This window comes from Aotus nancymaae, unplaced genomic scaffold (genome assembly GCF_030222135.1).
Source record: "Aotus nancymaae isolate 86718 unplaced genomic scaffold, 86718_ANA_hifiasm-v0.15.2.pri h1tg000040l, whole genome shotgun sequence".
In the NCBI taxonomy this organism is placed as follows: Eukaryota; Metazoa; Chordata; class Mammalia; order Primates; family Aotidae; genus Aotus; species Aotus nancymaae.
Window position 1 is genome coordinate 116,521,368 of NW_026988454.1, and position 18,112 is coordinate 116,539,479.

The window sequence follows — 18,112 nt, forward strand, 5'->3', positions numbered from 1 at the left end:
GAGTTCCCCACTGATAAGTACCTTTTAGTTCTTCAAATTACATCAGTGGGTATAGCAGGTCCCCATAGAATTCAACAGAGGAGAGAAGTTTTGCTCAGGGCTTTGATACCTCATTATCTGGGAGGGCCAGAAAGAATGGACTCACATTTATTTGGGGCCAACTCTATGCCAAAGACTTTGATAGGCATCTTCCCTACCATACTTCTTTTTGGAAGAGTGTTAATTACAAACTTAATTTCTTGTTATAGATCTATTCAGATTTTCTATTTCTTCTCTAAAGAAGTTGGTTTTGAGCCTGGCATGGTGGCTCACACTTGTAATCCCAGCACTTTGGGAGGCCGAGGTGGATGGATCACCTGAGGTTAGGAGTTCAAGACCAGACCTGGCCAACAGGGTACAACCCCATCTCTACTGAAAATACAAAATTAGCCAGTTGTGGTGGCACATGCCTATAATCTTAGCTACTTGGGAGGCTGAGGTGAGAGAATCACTCGAACCCAGGAGGTGGAGGTTGCAGTGAGCCAAGATCATGCCACTGCACTCCAGCATGGGCAACAGGAGCGAAACTGCATCTCAAAAAAAAAAAAGAAGAAGTTGGTTTTGGTATTATTTCTCTCTAAGATTTTATCCATTTCAACTACATCGTCTAATTTGTTTGCATAAAGTTGTTTATAGTATCCCCTTAATCCTTTTACTTTCTGCAGGGTCATTGCTAATTTTGGTAATTTGCATCATTCTTTGGCCAGTCTAGCTACAGTTTTGTCACTTTGGTTGACCTTTCCAAAGAATCAACTTTGGTTTCTCTAAATTTCTCTGTTGTTTTTCTGTTTTCTGATTCATTCATTTCCACTTTAATCTGTATTATTTCCTTCCCTCTGCTGGTTTTGGGCTTAGTTTTCTCTTCTTTTCTCTAGTATCTGAAGATATAAACTAAGATTATTAATCTGAGATCTTTCTTCTTCTCAAATCCATATGCATAAAGTTATAAATTTCCCTCTTACAGAATGGTGAAAGGAACTTTGAAAGTCAATTCTTCTATAAAGCCAAGAACATTGGCAAAAATGTCAAAATGAAATTTTTTCAGAACTCTAAATTAACTAAAGACTTGCAATAATCCAAGGAACACATAAGGACCAGCTTTCCCATTTCTGCAAGAAAGGCAGTTGGAGTTTTGATAGAGATAGCATGTAATCTACAGATAAATTTGAGGAGGATAGCCATCTGATACGGTTTGGCTGTGTCCCCACCCAAATCTCATCTTGAATTGTAGCTCCCATAATCCCCACGTGTCATGGTAGGGACCCAGTGGGAGGTAATTGAATCGTGGGGGCAGGTTTTTCCTGTGCTGTTCTTGTGATAGTGAATAAGTCTCACAAGGTCTGATCTGCCCTTTATAAAGGGCAGTTCCCCTGCCACCTGCTCTCTTGCCTGCCATCATGTATGACATGCCTTTGCCCCTCCTTTGCCTTTCACCATGATTGTGAGGCCTCCCCACCCATGTGGAACTGTGAGTCCATTAAACCTCTTTTTCTTTATAAATTACCCAGTTTTGGGTATGTTATTATTAGCAGCATGAGAACAGACTAATACACCATCTTAGCAATATTAAATTTTCTGATCCATGAACATGAAATGCCTTTCAATTTTTTTAGGTCTTCTTTAATTTCCGTCATCCATGTTTTGTAGTTTTTAGTATATAAGCTTTATACTCCCTTGGTTAAATTTATTCCTGAGTACTTTCTTTCTTGATTATATTATAAATAGAATTGTTTTCTTAATTTCGTTTCAGATTATTTACAGCTAGTGTACAGAACTACAACTGATTTTTTACATTGATATTGTATCCTGCAACCTTACTAGACTAGTTTCATTGCTCTAAAAGTTCTTTTCTGTGAAATCCCTAGAACTTTCTGTATACAAAATAACTTCATTTGCAAGTGGGGATAGTTTTATTTCTTCCTTTCCAATCTGGTTACCTTTTTATTTCTTTTTCTCATCTGATTTCTCTGGCTAAAACTTCCAGCACAATACTGAATAGAAGTGATAAGAGCATCCTTATTTCTTACTTTAGGAAGTTTTCAACTATTAAGTCTGATTTTAGTTCTGGGATTTTCATAGATGTCCTTTATGGCTGGTGGGTATGTAAAATGGTGCCGTCACTTTGGAAAACTTTTTGACAGTTCCTCAAAAGCTTAAGCATAGAGTTCCCATATGGCCTAGCAATTTCACTAGTAGGTTTATGGCCCCAAATAATTGGAAACGTGTCCACATAAAAACCTGTACATGAATGTATAGCAGCATTATTCATAATAGCCAAAAAAACAGAAACATTCCAATGTCAATCAACTAAAGAATGGATAAACAAAATGTGGTATATCCATACAATGTATTATTAAGCCATAAGAAGGATTGATATACTGATACACACTACAAAATGGATGAACTTTGAAAACATTATGCTAAGTGAAAGGAGGCAGACACAAAAGGCCACATATTGGATCATTCAATTTTTATGAAATGTCCACAATGACCAATCCATTGCAATAAAAATTAGATTCATGTTTGCAAAGGAATGGGGGAAGGAGGCAATAGGCAGTGACTGGTAATGGGTATAGGTTTCTTTTTGAAATAATGAAAATATTCTGAAATGGCTGATGATAGTTGCAAAACTTGGTAAGTGTAGTAAAAGCTACTGAACTATACACTTTAAAAGGATAAATTATACGGTATGTGAAGTATATATCAATAAAGCCATTATTTAAAATTTTTTCTAAGCACTTTAGCTGCATCATATGTATTTTGATGATGTGGTTTTGTTTTCATTAAGTTAAAAAATATTTTATTTCCTTTGTGATGTGTTGTTCAATTTCCAAATACTTGGAGGTCTCCTATATTTACTTCTCTTGTTAATTTCTAATGTAACGCCACTGTGTTCACAGAAATACCTTGTATTATTTAAATGCTTTTAAATTCATTGACACTTTGCTTTATGACCTAGGATATAGCATGTTCTGGAGACGTTTCTATATATGCTTGACGAGAATGTGTATTTTGATGTTTTTGAGTGGGTTTCCATACATCTATAGAAATAGATGTTACTAACCAACAAGTTGGTTGATAGTATGTTCAAGTCTTCTTAAATCCTTACTGATTTTCTGGCTATTCTATCAGTTACTGAGAGTGGGATGTTAAAAGCTCCAACTACTATCAAATTATCTCCTTCTCACTTCAGTTCTTTCCATTTGTGCTTCATATATTTTGGGACTGTGTTCTTAAGTCTATATAAGTTTATAATTTTTTATCTCCCTGGTGAATTGATCTAATTATCATTATAAAATGTCCTTCAATAATACTTTTTGTCTTAAAGTATATTTCATCTGACATTAATATATCCAATTCTAGCTCTCTAATGGTTTCTGTTTATATAGTATATTGTTTTCCGTGTTTAAAAATCTACTTGTGTCTTTGAATTTAAAGTGTGTCTCTTGAAGATAACACATAGTTTGATCTTGTTTATTGTCCAGCCTGACAATCACTGCCTTTTGGTTGAAGTATTTAAATCATTTGCCTTGAATGCAACTATTGGTATGCTTGGATTTGCATCTTCCATGTTCTATTCGTTTTCTATAAATTCCATGCCTTTTTAAATTCATCTGTTCCTTCTTTACTACATTCCTTTGTGTCAAATAGGTATTTTCTAATATGACATTTTAATTCCTTTATTGGCTTTTAAAACTATTTTTTAAATTATTTTCTTATGGTTACTCTAGGGATTACAATATGTACTTAATTTATCAAAGTACACTTTGGATTAATACTAACGGAATTCCAGCACCATATTGAAAAACTTGTTCCCATACAGCTCCATTTTATCTCTTTTCCTTTGTGCCATTATTATATATATTAAATCTTTATATGTTATAAGCCCAACAATACAGTTTTATAAATATTGTTTTACACAATGATCTTTTAAATCTGATATGAGAAGAAAAGAGAAAAATATATAATACAGTTCTTATATTTATCTATGTAGTTACCTTTTCCAGTGTCCTTTGTTACTTCATGTGGATTCAAGTTATTCTCTGGTGTCATTTCCTTTCAGCCTAAAGGATTTCCTTTAATATTTCCTGTAAGACAGGTCTGTTAGCAATGAACTCTCTCAATATTTGTTTTTCTGGGAGAGTGTTTAATTCACCTTCATTTCTGAAGGACAATTTTGTTGAATATAATATCCTCAGTTGACTTTTTTCTTTCAGGATTTGAATATGTTATCCATTGTCTTCTAATTTCCAATGTTTGTGGTAGAATTTCAACTTTAATCACATTGTTATTCTTGTGTTTTTGCTGCTTTCAAGTTTTTCTCTTTGTCTTTTAATGGTTTGACTCCGATGTGTTTAGGTATAGCTCTTTTTTTCTTATACTACTTGCTTGTTGAGCTTCTTTGATACTTAAGTTAATTTTAAAATCAAATTTTGGAACTACAAAACTATTATTCCCTTAAATATTTTGTCTGCCTCTTCTCTCTTGCTTCTCCTTCAGGAACATATATTACACAAATGGTGTATGCTTGATAAAGTCCCACAGATCTCTGAAAATCTGTTCACTTTTTGTCATGCTATTTTCTTTCTATTCTTCAGTTTAGATTATTCCTATTCATTTATCTTCATGTTTGCCAATTCTTTCTACTGCTGTTTCAGATCTACTGTTGAGGGACTTTAGTGGATTTTTCATCTCACTTATTGTTCTTTTCAACTCTCGAATGTCATTCTTTTATACATTTTTCTCCTCATTTATATTCTCTATTTGATGTGACAACACCATACTTTCCTTTAATTCTTTAAATATGATTTCTTTAGTTCTTTAAACACATTTCTTATATCTTCTTTGAGGTCTTTCTCTGCTAAGTCCAAAATCTGGGTTTTCTCAAAGACAGCTTTTTTCGGTGGCTTTTTTTTTTTCTGTGTATGAATCATACTTTCCTGTTTTTTATATGCCTTGTAATTTTTTTGTTGAAAACTGAACATCTCAGTTAATATATTGTAGCCACTCTGATTCCTTCTCCCTAAAGGTTGTTGTTGCTGCTTTGCTTAGTTGATTGGTGACATTATTGGACTGACTCTTTAGACTCTGTCTTCCTATAGCATGTGGCCCCTGCTGTATCTGCTCAAGTTTTTAAAATTTTTATTTTTTTAATCCCAACTTCTACACCTTATGTTTAGCAAGAGATGTGTGGATAATTAGGGCCCTCTCTGGTCACTATTGAGTGTCTGCACAGCTTTGCCTCTGTGTGCAGCCTTCCAGAATTCCAAAAATGTTATCAATGGCCACAGTGGCTATCCCACTCCTTGGGTCTTCCTGTTCTTTTTGGGGGCAAGTTGCCTTTCTATTGCTTGCCTGAACCAGGATTACAACCTCAGGATGACTGCAGTATTGGCCTTTCTTATTCATTTGCCATTAAGATGGTTACCGTTTTAACAGGGTTTTCCTGCACTTCACTCTAAAGCAAGTCAACTCCCTCCACCAGCAAACCTGCTGGGTTTAATGGCTTATCATGCCCTGTTAGGAACTACTGTGCTGATGAACTGGAGTGGGAGTTGGGGAGGTGAGAGCAGTCCAGTTTATAGTGGCACAGACTCCCTTTGTTCTTAATTAAGGTTCAGCAGTTTGTAATGAATAAATAATTCTCAATTTGTTGTGTATCGTTAGTTAATTTTTCATAGTCTCAAAATAGTTGTTTTTTACAATTTTGTCCAGTTTCATTGTATTTGGGGAGTGTTGGACAGGCCTCTCATTCCACCATTCCAGAAGTTCCACAAGTCTCCATTCTGTATTTCATTTCATCTTCATAAATACTAAGAGGTAATTTTGTTATTACCGATTTATGGATGATGACACAAACTTCAGCATGGTTAAGTAACTTGCTAGAAGTCATGACTCATGTTTCTCAAAGGTAGTACAGTGTTTTGAGGATTCTACACCAGAATCTGATTTGTTCCTGAATCTTTGAAGACGCCCCCCCACTTATAGAGATGCCATCTTTAAGAATTTTATATATCTTGACAAGGTTAGGAGTCAACACTATTGTCTTGATAGTTCAGGTAACTCTATTTTGGTGTTAATGATGCAGGTAAAAGTTGTTTTTATGATGTACAACCCACGTTCCAGATGCCAAGCAATGTGCTACCGTATTTTAAATGTAATCCTCATAGCAATGCTGGAAGGGAGTGAGACCTAGTCATGCCCACTAAGAAAATTTGGAAGCTGAGACACAGGAACATCTCATGTTTTAAGTGGTAGAGATAGGATTCAAACACAGACTTCAGATTCTAAGGGCTAGTGTTGGACATGGTTCAATAGTCTCCCTCAATTGGAATGTCATCCTGCTAAAATAAAGTGGGAAACTGGGAAGAGCTCCGAGAAAATAAATAAAATAGTAAAAGATTTAGAAATATAAATCAAGGGAGAAAACTAATGTTAGGGGCAATTTGACCTAGAGAGGAGCTAAAAATAACAATCTTTAACTACATGAAGTGATATTAACATTTGCTGATAAGCACTAAATTTTTATTTCATTGAAGGAAAAAAAGCAAAGCAAAGCAATAAAAGTGTATTTCCATTTCATCAGGAAAATCTCGCTTCTTTTAAGGATTCAGGAGATGCTTTAAAGTTTGTTACCCAAAAGATTATGTAATCTTCTTCTTCAACAACTAATTGTTTGTCAGTTCTCCTTATAATACGGCTTAGGTAAAAGCAGGGGGTGACATACAAGACGTTTTCAGCCCTACCTGCCCTTCCCAAATCAGAACAGCAGACTCCACATCCAACTTCCCTGGTGCCTAAGCCCCATATCCTGTTCACCTCTGTGTTTCCGTACCTCTCTTTCGTTCATGTAACCAGTTAAAGCAAGACTCTTGCAAGACACATCCCCTTCAGGCAGGCCAAATTTATGTTTATCAGGAATAAACAACTATGTGAGTTCTAACACAGAAGTGTGTAAAAGCCCCACTTGCTTGAGTATTTCTTCCTGATTACCATTAAAATCCCCATTTAATACTTTGGGTTAAGGTATAGTCTCTGGAATGTGACTGGTAAAACACATGCATCATGGTGGCCATATCTATTTCAGTAGATGCACACATCAAGTTGGCTAGGCATCGCTTTGGGAGAAGGAGTGGCTCTAAGTTAACACCAGTTTACATCAGGGAAAGTTTGATTTGTGGACAAGAAAGGTAGAAAGGTTGAGCTTTTGCCTTGGTGGACAAATGAGTCCATGGGTACTGAGAAAGGAAAAGTGAATGAGAGGAGGGCAAGCTCAAATTCAGAGAAGTGGCATGACACATTTGTTCTTCACAATTGTCCTTCAGTCCAGTCTTGACAAAGATCATCCAAAATTTATTCCTTGAGGCCAAAAGTCAGAAATGGGGACCTAAATCCTATGCAACCTTGGCTGCATCTCCGCCAGCCAGCTGGAACCATAGCATATGTTTTTACATTCGCTTTTATATGAACTTCATTTTGCCAGCAATTTCATTAAAACCCACTTCCAGAGCTGATATGTGCAACTTGAAATCCTCCAGATGAATAAGTTCTGTAGATGGTGACAACACTCCCACCACACTCCATGGATCAAATTGCTCTTTATCCACTTGACTTGGCCGGAATGTAAAGGCAAACGCCAAGCAAATGCTATGAAATCAATAGCTACAGAGTGTTGGTTTTGGGTTTTTTCCTCTATGTAGACTCCAAAGGAGACTGACACGCAGATTAGACAAATCACTTTTCATAATCCTAAGGACTGCTGCATGATGTATCCAGAGTATTAATCAAAGGCTGAGACCGAGTAAAATGTGAATTAAATTTCTTAATGGAGAGAGACATGAACTTTCTATCCTTAGATCTCTGGCTGTGGACGTCTGTAAGGCAATGAAAAATTCAGCTACCCAGTTTATAATATTCTGAGAGATACATCACCAAGTGACACAACTTATTGTGGTTACAGTTTCTGTTTGGAGAACTCGGTTTCCGATGCGGTCAAAGGGAGCTCAGGGGCTGCTGGCAGAGAATTTAAGGGTAGCCCATGAAAACCAGAGTCCTGTGTGTTTGGGGTCATTTGAAGATCCTTTCCACCACTGGGGGCTTGCCTGAGTCTCAAGCAAACACCAGAGACTTAACTTTTTTTATTTAGTACATGGAATTGCAATGAAGTGAAATCGTTTGCTTTCTATGCCAACAAAGCCAAGAAGAACCTAAAAGAAATTAGACTGAAAGCAAATAAGATTTCATGCTAAAATTGAAAATAACCCCGTGTCATGGCCACATGTAAAGATAAAGTCACTGCTGTGACACTGGTCAAGTTAAGGATGAATGGCAAGAAAAAATGAAAAGTTAGTAAAAGTGTTTGTAAACAGAGCTTTTTCTTCCCGCTCTCTGCAATGATGTTTTGGGTGCCATGGCACTGCAGAGTCAAGCCAGTACAACCGTCTACCCCAGAAGGAATGAACCTAGCAGCAGCTGGAGATGATTCCACTTCATCTAAGACTGTCTCTAGTTCTTTGAGGATGGATGGGGCTATGAATCCACATGGAAACATTATAGGATACCGTATTTGTATGTGGGCAACTTTTTCCTAAGTCATTAAAAGCCTTTTATGGGCATTATCTGACTTATTTCCATTTCTACAACCATCTGGTAGATGGTGGGATGGGAGAGGATGCCAGCACTATAAATGGGAACACAAATCAGAAATCCATAAAGCCTATATTAGGAAGTATCAATGACTTCCCTAGGATAAAACCAGCTGGTGGGAAGGAATTTGAGGCATTCAGCTTTTCCAAGGAGTTGGAGGCTGCAGGATTGCATGCCTCCTCCTACATACATACACACATACAAACACACAAGTCTGAACCTCTCTGTGACTCAGTTTTCTTCATTTCTAAAGTTGGGGTTACAGTGTATAGGATTTTGATAAGGATTCAAGGAGATGATCTAAGTAAAAAATAGTAATAATAATCCATAATAAAAAGGCAGTTCCTGTTAATCCCTTTCCTTTCTCCTCCTTACTGCCACATGCATCCAGAAAATGGGCCAGCCACAGAAGGAGGCAGAACACATGAGTTTGGCAGCGGAAGGAGTGATGCATCTAACAACCTGTCAAACAAACTGAGTGTACTATATATTCTAGAGTGTACATGGTCTAGGTTAAAGCAACATGCTAAAATGTATTTTGCATTTTGTTAGGCTGTTACAAATGCACTGAATCACTGGCTGAAACTTCAGCCTCTTCCACCATGTCCATCTGCTTCTCTGTGCCTCTACTGGTGTTCTTAGTAATTGGGAGGAGGGGAATTTCCCTCCAGTTGAGAGACCCCATGAGATTATCAGCAATTGTGCAGTAAATCTTAAAGATCTATCCCTCCTCAAATGCAGTATGCTATGGCACACCAGGTTACAAGATGCATAATTAGAGCTCATTCGGCTGACAGATTAATGGGGTTGTAGCAAAGGCCAGATAGCAGTAAATTAGGCAGCTAAACACAGCAATCTCTGGCATAACCTCAGAACTAAATTGCACATCTTCTGTAGTGTGTTGGCCACTTCTCACAGATTCTTAAAAGTGTATCTGTTTTATGAGGTGTTTTCCTTTTAAGGAACTCAGCATAAATACTTTTGTGGGCAACTTGGCGTACTGGTATTCAGCACTTTCATTGCCCCAACTATTTCAGAATCACCTACTTAATATCTGTGTAATATACTGTCATGGTCTATTATTGGAAGAACAGCTAAATGTAACAACATTGACTTCTTAGTAGCACTTTTGCTAACTAGCTTAAAGAAAGACTAACAAGCTCATGATTATTGTACATGTTTTTCGTTACCCAATTCTCTTAAAACTTGGTTTAAAAAAAGGAAAGTAAATTCCAGAGTGTTCAGATGGGTGAAACAAATGAACCTGACTGATTTGGGTATTTTCATTCTAGATAGGACAGCTCACCACGACGACGCAATGTCAGACAAATTCACACCCATACTGCTGGCAGTGAGATCTTCTCTCCCAGGGTCTCTTAATTCTTTTCCACCTCTTTTCAGATTTCTCCAATTTTGAGAGCATCCTTCCAATCCCACAACTCCTTTCTGCCTATTAATAGTTTCCTTTTTGCCTATGTCTCTAACCCTTCTCTAAATGAGAGGTCTTTGAATGATTTGTTTGTGTACACGCTAAAAGAATTTTTCTAACTACATTTTTAAGATGACACCTAAATTTCATCAACATATGTTTAGGTTGTTACAAAGGATGTACCACCTGATAGTCTGTGCACTCTGCTGTGCATTAGCTATATTTTCATCACAACTTTCTTGCAAGAGATTTAGGTGATCTGTTTATGCCTGCCAGATGACCTCAATGGCAAAGCAGTCCTCAAGGTCAATCCAATTAGCCAAATCATACTCACTTTCTCATGGAGAATTCTAACTCTATTTTCCAATACAAATGAGTATGTTAATATGTCTCCCCAGGGCAACTAATTCATTTCTGAAATGTCATCCTGATAGACAGATGGATGATGAGTAGGTAGATGGATAGTTCTGACACTACATACATGCATGGAGGCTTGCCAGGAGTTTGCCATGGGACAGAATAGTGCTCTGCCCCCTTTCAATATCTCCCCACAATGTTCTTTTTTGTTTGTTCTCCTGGAACTGTAGTTTGGGAGAAATGCCTCTCAAATTGTCCCCATTCTTTAGAGACCCAGAGGATATTTAGACCCTGAGGAAATGCTCCATCCGTGGGAGGGGAATGGGTGAAAGGATGCCTTTTATTTTAAAAGTGTGAGAAGGACAACTGTGACGGGATGGTGGGACAGGGAAATGAGAGGTGTGTTCTCAGGCTGGTGAGTTTTAGGAAAAGGTGCACATGAAAGTTGAGCATCTGAAAATCAATGGCACTAAAGCCGCCTGCATCTTCATAACTCCTGAAAAGTCTTCAGGCGCTCCCAGAAGGATGCACACCACAGCGTGAAGATGGCTGCTCTTGATCAAACACACAAGCTGGGGTTCATTCTGGGGCAAGCAGTGAGAAACACTTGCTGTGCCAATATCTGCCTCTGTTCCTCTAGCCACAACGAGAGACCTCCCCAAGGGTGACTTACTCATTTATTCACTCAACAAACACCCTCTTTATGTGATGCTCAGTGCTATGTGTACTCCCTTGGCTTTGCATTCTAGGGGTCATCTTGGATAATCACTGCCATCAAAATATGGAGACTCCTATCAGCCCTCATTTGTGACAACTTCTTGTCATAACAAAACCAGGGTGTGTACAGACAGCAACTGGTGACTTGGTTAGAAAAATTTACATAGGGTATTTCCAGATGCTTGAGCCATCTAGATTCCAGATCCAAAATAAAAGAAAATAAAAGAGGTGGCAGGGGAGCCTGAGGGAAGAGGTCATATCCTAAACTCATCATTAAATTGCCAGGAAGTGTGAGTGATGAAAATGGCCAGGAAATAAGATCCTTTGGTGAATTGGGATCTTGCTAATATTTAATTGGGTCTCCGGTGAGACATTTAAATCTATGGGCAGCTATCAAGGGTGAGAATTCTACTCTAGTGGCCCCCAAATGATTTCACCTTCACTTTCATTTTAGTGATGGAGGAAAGCCAGGACATTTGCTAAAATATTTGAACTGTGGGTATGTGTTTTAAGGCCTGCATGTGTGTGGTAGTCACCATTGAGGAAATTCAGAGCTTGATGATCTCTTTCAGCACATCGGTTACCAAAACCAGGGCAGCCACACTGGAGGTCTGGTCACCCTTGTACATGCCCTGGATTACTCAGTTTCTTAAAACAGTTTTCTCCAAGAAGGATGGCTAGGAAATGACCATCTTCACTTTTTCTACAAGTATTTATAAACCTCCTTAAGGCTGAAACCTAGGTGCTTTCAAATAGACAAAAATAGCTTGCAAAGCACTCCATGGCCTCTGCACTCCAAGCCCCCTCAAAATAAACGAAAAGGTAAAATGCTGTGTGTGTGTGTGTGTGTGTGTGTGTGTGTGTGTGTTTTCTAAATTCCACCACATCATCACAGACTTGGGGACCAGAGTCAGATAAGAAAATCAAGGACAGCAGTGGGTGGGGAGGGATAACATGGGGAGAAATACTGGATATAATATACACCTAAAGTAAAATTTAAAAATATATACAAAAATTTAAAAAAAAAAAAGAAACTCAAAAGTATATTTTTGAATAAATGTTTAAATGAATAAACAAAAGAAAAGAAAATCACTGGACCAGGAGGAAGGAGACAAAAGTTTTACTCTCAGGTTTGTGAAGGGACCAAGAGAGTTTTGAAAAGGGTTGTGAGCCTCAGCCCCACACTACCTTGCTGTATAATCTTCGACGAGTTACTTAACCACCCTTGGCCTCGGTTTTCTCATCTGTGGAAGAACGAGCCTACCTCTCAATGAGTTGTGAAGAATCAAATGAGATTAGGCATGGTAAGGGCTAAGCCTCACAGCTGGCACAAACGACAAGCCCAGTCATATTTGCTATTACTGTTTGTGGCATGGAGCAAGTAAGGGACTCCATGTCTCCAGACCCCTATTTCCTCCTCTTCTCTGTCCATGTAGGAAAAAAAAAAAACAGAAGCACATTTTATTGTTTTTAAAATGTAAGTTTTACTAAAAGGCAAATGGATCAAAGTCCAATTTCCTCCTCCATTAAATTGCAAATGTCTTAAAGCCTGGAACCAGAATCTTGCTTTAGCATTCCACCCCCAGCCCCAACCCTGATCCCCTCCATTGCCTAACAGTGCCTTATACATGGTAGACATCAATAAATATTTATTGACTTGAATTACCTCTACATTTAATTTTGTGATAAGGGAGTAAATGAGTGAGACAGTTTTTGTGGGGGCGTTAGGTGAGTCTGGGAGTCTGTTTGAGTGTGACTAGGTGTGTTTATTAGTGATTTAGTGAGGGGAAGGGGGATGGCTGCCCATGGGTATAAACATTTCTATAATTACTGAAACTGCTTTAACTGACCCAAGCCTTCACAGGAACATAAATCTCTGACAGAAATGCTGTTATTTAAAAAAAAAAAAAAAAAAAAACTTATTCAACCAACCCTCAAATGAATCAGATTTTGAAACTGATCTTCCAAAGATAAATTTGTGTGAGGAGAAAATGAGTTGCACTTTTTCCATCTTTGCCCTTTCTTGTCTTTGTTTATCAAAAACATCACCTAGAAGAGGACTTTTTCACACTTCAGAAAACAACTAAAACCAACCCCTGCTTTTCTGTGGGGTCTCTACTTATCTCCTCTGTAAATAACACCAAGTACAGATTAAGCTCCTTGAGACAAGCACGGGTATCCAAGAATCTACTTCAGAAATCTAAAATTAAAAACAAATCTAAACAGTGGATATTAATTTATATATATATATACACACACACACATATATATATATATATATATATATTTTAATAAAGGAAAGAAAAAATAAAAACACCAAATGTTTAACCTGGCTTGTGGATTTGTGATGACTCACTTCAAGAAAATTCCAGGGGAGAAAACGCACCTCACTTCTACCTCTAGGAAATTCCCTTTTCATGGGAATGAAAATCTCAGCTTCCACGCTCTCAAATCTGGGGACCCACGGCATGGGGAAGTGGGCCTGTCACCCCACCTTGAAGCTGCAAGCCCTAAGGCAGGTCAGTGCTTTCTAACCAGATCATATTTTTCGATCTGAATGATTTTATGGTGGGGGCTTAAGCAACTTCCTACATTCCTGTTGTTGCTCTTAATTTCTTCTACTTGGACTGAAACCCCTACAGGGAAGCTGTAAAGAAAATAGAATAAATAAAGAAGGAAGAAAATGTTTCTCTTCTCTTTCCTCCGTAAACCCCCTCATAAACATCCCACCCCAGGTCACAAAATGTATGGCGAGCGTTAAGCCTTGGCAGTATTTTGACACGGTGCACAGTCCTTTTCTCCTCCCTTTTCCTTTGAGGTTCATCTTGCAGCCCAGGGCTCTGTTCCCCTGCCAACTTGGTGGGAGTGTTTAGTGACTGGAAGGCTGTGGCCTGCTCTCCCCAGAACTTCACACTTCATTTTTCCATATCCCTAGGAGCAGCAGCAAATATTTCACCAGCCTGGTTTGCCGGCTACTGCCATAAATCAGACTTAGGCCTCAAAAAAAAAATCCAGGCCTGTCAAGGCATTAAGCTTTTATTTTCTGACTCGATCCAGTGGTAAATGAGAGCTTGTATTTTCCTTTAAAACTGTAAAGGGATTTTTAAGGATTGTCGCTGGATGGCTGCCAGCTACGAAAGATACAATACAGAGTGTAACTGGTTAGGAGAGATTTGAAAAAGTCTTAAGTATGAAAAATGTCTTTTCTTAAAGGTTTTTCAATGAAATGGGAAACAGGGCTTAAATTTCATAAAGACTTAAAAAAAAAAAAAAAACCCAAACTATTCATGAGAAAAGCATTAGGAAATGGAAGAGTCGCACTCTTGGAGAAATATGAGTTATAGTTCTGCGTGCTCTCTGCCACTGGCCCCCTTTCTTCCTTTCTCTTTCTCAGTGTACACAGATACTTGGGCCGGTTCATTAGTCAGTTCCTGCCATCATTACTGACGATATGACAGCAAGAACAAACAGACTGGACAGTTTTATGTGCTGTATATTAATTGCTTCATAATTTAGGCCTGCAAACCGGGACAGTGAGGCAAGTCTACTTGGAAAACCCCCTGCTTGAAATTCTAAGCAAGTTTGCAAGGTGCAAATCATGCCTATGAGATCACTTCTGAATATTTCCCCTGGTTGAGTAATCAAATCTTAAACTCCAAATGCTGAAAGCCAAAGCCTTCTTGCAGTTGGAAGAGAGATGGAGTTAAAATAGGTAGGTATCGCACCAAAACACCACGTCCAGGAAATCTGGAAAAAGGTGCAAGAAACCAGGCTAAGATCAGGTCCTAGGTGTAGAAAAACAGTCTGCTTAGATTTTGTGATGTGTTATGTTTCATTGAGGTGCACATTTAATTTCAGTAAAATGCAATTAAATGAGAGTAAACATATCTTTCCTCTGCCTAGTCCGGGTTGTTGCATACACTTGCAGCCTGGGGTCACAAGGAGGTGTGGGAAGTGGAGGAAGAGACTAAGGAAATAGTGAACCTCTATTTACAAAGATTTCAAAGTAGCATTTAGATCAGGCTGAGACCAATCAAGACAGTAACAGGGCTGTTTAGACAAGGTGATCTGATTCGTAGTCAGGAGAGCTGGGGATGAGGTAAGGGAGAGTGATAGGAACACCCAATGGGATGTGGGAAGCAGAGATCAAAAATGAGTAGAAAGGAGTATCATTATAAGGAGGGTTGGGGGAGGAACAGGCTGCCACCGCTGACTCTTCAAGGACACCATAGACCATTTACCCTATTAGTGAAGTTATTTATGAAAACCTCTCGCACTCCAACCTCAAGCTGGTTATTTGTGCTAAATCTGGGTGTTGCTCTTTCTTCTTGAAGGAGTTCAGAAGAACCTGAAACCAGACTTTCCAGCCTAACACAGTTCTAGCAATGGTCGAATCTTGGTACAATCCCAGAATGGATCCGCTTCTGAAGTGCATTGCAGCTGATCTCCCTCCACCACGTCCAACCTTTCGGGACATGGAGCTGAACTATGGTTTTCTGAAGCCTCTCCAGGAGCACATCTCGCCTCCAGCCTCTCACTCAGGGATCTATCCCACCCTTCCATTAGCTCTTCGACTTGTCGAGGTCTCTCTTGCCTCTGGTCTTTTCCTTCATCCTGTGACATTACCCCCAAAAGTCTACAAATGGGGGTCCATGGGCCAAATCTTCCCCGCCCACTGTCTTTGCATGGCCCACAAGCTAAGAATTGTTTTCACATTTTTTAATGTTTTTTTTTAATAAAATCAAAAGAAGAATACTTTGTGACATGTAAAAATTATAGGAAATTTAAATTTCAATGCCCTGAAGTTTTACTGGAGCACAGCCATGTTCACTCATTTACATATTGTCTCTGGCTGCTTTCACAGTATAAAACAGCACAGTAGAGTAGCTGTAACAGAGATCATAGGACCTGCAAATATTAACTATCTGGCTATTTACAGAAAGTTTGCCAACACCCTGCTGTCCCTCCCCTGAGCAACCACATCACACTGAGCCTGACTGATCCCTCTTCTTCCTTGATATCACCTTTCAGACTCACTCCCAGGCTAGCCATTCCTGCCTGGAACACACTACGCTTCTTCATGCGTAGTGAGTATTTTGTACATTGAATTCATTTTAAAATGGTTTGTATTCAAACTACAAAATGACAAAACTACTGGATGAAAACATAGTAAAACTCATCAATCAATCATAAAAAAATACCCTAACTGAAATCTGGAATAATAAATCTAGAAATGTTCATAGTGGTTATCCATAAATAGTGGTATTATGGGTGAGTTTAACATACTTTTGATAATCAATATTTTATACATTTTCATAATGTGTATTTTCTAGATTTTCTCTATAACGTTCCTGTTCAAAGAAGAGCTAATGGAAGGGTGTGATAGATCACTGAGTGAGAGGCTGGATTGTATAATGTTTCATGTTCTGAATTTTCTATAATATACATTCTATAATGTATAAATATTATTTTAATGGAACTTTTACAAAAATGTGTATTGAGCACCTTTTTTCATGCAAGGCACTGAGCTAAGCACCATGGAAGATACACACATTTTGCCTGTTTGGGTTGAGTATTCTAAAGAAAGTAACTATTATTTGCTGAGGAAACGTGTTTAGGTTATTACCAGATAATATATATGTGTCTACGTGTGTGAGCCCCTTTTTCATTCCTTCTTCCCAGGGTTATCCACTTACTTACTGTAAGTCATTGAATATGTCTATATCTTTTAAAAAACTGGGGTGTACATGTTTTACTTTACACTGAAGGTATTCTGCTATAATATCATCCTTTTATTTTTACATCCTTTAAAATAGTTTTTTTTTGTTAATTTCCCAAAAACGTTTTGGTTGATCTTACGTGAGGTCAATTCCCGGGTATGCTGTGGGCTTAGCTGCCATTGTGAGCGGTATTTCATGTTCTATCATCATTTCTCAATGGTAACTGCTGGTGGATAATGAATCTTGAACCTGGCAATTGTGCTGGGGGAGGGAAAATATAAATAACACAATGAAGGAAACTCTTACTGATCTGTGCTGCAAACTGTGCAGTTGGGAGTCTGCACCTGTGGTCTAAGAGGCTGGGGTAGGGTGCGGCAGGGTGAGAGTGACGGGGGACATCTCCATCTATCACTGATGGTGTGTTCCACGCTTTTCATAACTGAGACCTCTTCAGGCCTGCTACATGTGCACCTGGCATGTCCTGACACCACACCATTGCCCTACTGACTACACAGCACAAGCCCCTGCTGCAGGAGCAGCCACCCGCCTACGACCTGGTGGCCAGCCAGGGCGACTACGCATGCGGCCCACACGGCTACGGCGCCATCCCCGCCGTGCCCCCGCCGCCGCCCTACCCCTACCTCATCACAGGGATACCCACCCACCACCCCAGGGTCTACAAGATCCACAGCCAGCGCCAACTCCATCGTGGCCATGGGAGGCTGTTCCATCTGCAGGGTCGGGTGCTGGAGGACGCTTCACCTTCCTGGGCATCTTCCTGGCCATCATCCTGTTTCCCTTTGGGTTCATCTCCTGTTTTGCCTTGAGAAAGTGAAGATGCCCCCACTGCAGAGCCACTTTCACTTAAAGGGAACACCATGCCCGGCTTTCCTACATCCAGCTCTATTTTTCTAATGTAAATGTCGTGTACAATAGTTTTATCTGATTCAGCTTCAGGACTGTTTTGGAAAGCGAAGTTGGACCGGTGTGGCACACGACAGCTGCGGTTTCCAGATCGTGGAGATGCAGAGCTGCTGCTCCCGCCCAAGGCTCATGGCAACTCAATAAGGCACTGCTTTTATTTTTGCAGTCTTCAATTTAAGAAAGGTGAGAAATAATGTTTTCAATAAATGAGATTCATACCATTAAAAGAAAAAATAGTATCCAGCACTGTCCACCAAGTAAGCTATCATTTCCTTTAAAA

The 18,112-nt window shown here is 38.9% G+C and overlaps 1 pseudogene; it reads left to right on the forward strand.

Moving 5' to 3' along the window:
- Nucleotides 1–15,573: 15,573 nt before the first annotated feature.
- On the forward strand, nucleotides 15,574–17,776 carry LOC105714718 (membrane protein BRI3-like; annotated as a pseudogene).
- The last annotated feature ends 336 nt before the right edge of the window (nucleotides 17,777–18,112 follow it).